This window comes from Miniopterus natalensis, chromosome X, assembly GCF_054644295.1.
Source record: "Miniopterus natalensis isolate mMinNat1 chromosome X, mMinNat1.hap1, whole genome shotgun sequence".
NCBI classification, from domain to species: Eukaryota; Metazoa; Chordata; class Mammalia; order Chiroptera; family Miniopteridae; genus Miniopterus; species Miniopterus natalensis.
Genome location: NC_142103.1, coordinates 46,596,922 through 46,600,080, shown reverse-complemented (window position 1 = coordinate 46,600,080; position 3,159 = coordinate 46,596,922).

Here is a 3,159-nt window from a genome sequence, read left to right as displayed (position 1 = left end):
AGTTTCTCTTTCTGAGAGTTCATTGCTTGTATATAAAAATGCCGTCAATTTTCTACCCAGCTACCTTGCTGAATTCATTTATCAAAACTAGTGGTACTTTGATGGAGTCTTTAGGGCTTTATATGTACAATATCATGTCATCTGCAATGATGACAGTTTTACTTCCTCATTTCCAATTTGAATACCTTTTATACTTTCTTTCTTTCTGATGGTTGTGGCAAGGGCTTTCCAATTCTATTTTTAATTAGAGAGGTGAAAACAGAAATCACTCTTGTTCCTGTTTTGACGGGATATGGTATAATTTTTGACCTCTGAGTATGATATTGTCTGTAGGTTTGTCACATATGGCCTTCATTATGTTGAGGTATGTTCCCTCAATTCCTACTTTTCTGAGAGATTTAAAGAGAAATGGGTGTTAGGTATTGTTGAATGCTTTTTCTGGATCTATTGATATGGTCATATGATTTTTGACATTCATTTTGTTTATGTGATGTATCACATTTATTAATTTGATAATATTATACCAGCCTTACATCTCCAGAATAAATCACACTTGTTTGTGGCACTGGATCATTTTTATGTATTGCTGGATCCAGTTTGCTAGTATTTTGTTGAGGTTTTATTATCTATATTCATCAGGGATATTGACCAGTAATTTCTTTGCAAAGTCTTTATCTGGTTTGGGGATTAAGATGATGCTGGCCTTTTAAAAAGAGTTTGGGAGTTTTCCATCCTCTTAAATTTTCTGGAAAAGTTTGCAAAGACTATGTGTTAATTCTTCTTTGAATGCTCAGTAAAATTCTCCTGTAATTTCATCTGATCCAGGCCTTTTGTTTGCTGCTTCAATTTTATTAGTTGTTATGGGCCTATTCAGGTTTTCTGCCTCTTTGTGATACAGCTTTGGAAGACTGTATGCCTCTAGGAATTTTTCCATTTCCCCCAGGTTGTCCAGTTTGTTGGCATATAGGTGGTCATAGTATTTTCTTACAATCCTTTGTATTTCTGTTAGGTCAGTTGCTATATCACCTCTTTCATTTCTGATTTTATTTATTTGGGTCCTCTTTGCTTCTTGGTGAGTCTAGCTAACTGTGCATCAATCTTATTTATTTTTTCAAAGATCCAGCTCTTGGTTTCATTGATTTTTTGTGTTGGTTTTTTAGTCTCTCTATCATGTATTTCTGTGGTTATCTTTATTAATGTCTTCCCTCTACTTCCTCTGAACTTTCATTGCTGTTCTCATTCCAGTCCTTTTAGTTTGGGTTTTTTTTTTTCTTAGATGGTTTAGTAGAGTTATTTCTTGTGTCTTGATGAATGCCTATACTGCTATGAACTTTCCTCTCAGGACTGTTTTTGCTGTGTCCCTTAGATTTTGGGTTGTTGCCTGTTCATTTTTATTTTTTTCAAGGGAGTGTTTGATTTTTTTCTTTGATCTCATTGGTAACCCATTCATTGTTTAATAAGATGCTATTTAGCTTCCGTGTGTTTGAACATTTTTTAGTTTTTTTATAGTTGTTGATTCCTAGTTTCATGCCATTGTGATCTGAATAGATGTTTGATACAATTTCAATTTTATTGAATTTGTAAAGACTTGCTTTGTGCCCTCACATATGGTGTATTTTTGAGAATATTCCATATGCACTCTATAAGAATGTGTATTCTGCTGCTTTGGAATGAAATATTCTGTAAACATCAATTAAACCCATTATATCTATTGTGTCATTTAAGGTCTGTGTTTCCTTGTTGATTTTTTGTCTTGAACTGTCCAATGATGACAGTAGTGTTTAAAGTCTCCCACTATGATTGTGTTCCTGTCAGTCTCCCCCTTTATATCTACCACGAATTTTTTTACATATTTAGGTTCTTTTATTTTGGGTGCATATATATTTATAAGGGTTATTTCCTCCTGTTGGATTGATCTCTTTTGTATTATGTAGTGACTATCGTTGTCTCTTGTTATGGTCTTTCTTTTGAAGTCTATTTTGTCAGAAATAAGTATTTCTACTCCAGCTTTATTTTCATTTCCATTTGCATGGAATATTTTTTTCCATACCTTCACTTTTAGCCTGTGTGAGTATTTTGCTAACAAGTGTGTTTCTTATAGACAGAATTTGTTTGAGTTTTATTTTTTTATCCATTTAGCTACCTTATGTCTTTTGATATGAGCATTTATTATATTTACATTTACGGTTAATAATGTTAGATACTTGTTGAATGCCTTTTTCCCCCTTTAGTCCCATGTACATATCTCTTGATATTTCTTTTTATTCTTAAAGCAGTACTTTTAGCATTTCTTAAAATGTTGGATTGTTGATCCTGACTCCTTTAGCCTTCTTTTGTCGGTGAATCTCTTTATTTTACTTTCAATTTTAAATGATAGCCTTGTTGGATAAAGCAGTCTTGGTTGCATATTCTTGATTTTCATTACTGTGAGAACTTCATGCCACTCCCTTCTAGCCTGAAGTGTTTCTGTTGAGAAATCTGCTGTTAGCCATATGGAGTTCCCTTTTTGGTCACTGACTGTCTCTCACTTGCAGCCCTTAAGATTCTCTCTTTTTCCTTAACATTTCCCATTTTAATTATAATGTGTCTTGGAGTGGTTCTCTTTGGGGGCCTCTTGATTGACACCCTCTGTGCTTTCTGTACTTGTGTGGCTTTCTCTCTTGCCAGTGTAAGGAAATTCTTTTCATTATTTCCTCAACCAAGTTCTCTATCCCTTGCTTTCTCCCTCCCCCTCTAGTAGCCCTATGATGCTAATGTTTTACTTAATGCTGTCCCAAAGATCCCTTAGACTGTCCTCATGCTTTTTAAGTGTTTATCTTTTTGCTGCTCTGATTGAGTGTTTTTTTCTGCCTTATCTTCTAAGTTATTTATTCTGTCCTCTGCTTCATTGAGCCTGCTGTTAATTCCTTCCACCATATTGTTGATATCAGATATAGTACTCTTTATTTCTGCTTGGTTCTTATTTATAATATTTAGCTTTTTCATGTTTTCACTAAGTTTCTCAACCTTTCCATTAAGTGTCTTGTTCTCATTAATTTCCTTGAGCATCATTATAGCCATTATTCTGAAGTTTGCTTCTGATAACTTGCCAAACTCCATATCATCACGGTCTTTTTCTGGCAATTTTTCCTTTTCTTTAGTTTGTGTGTTGTTTCTTTG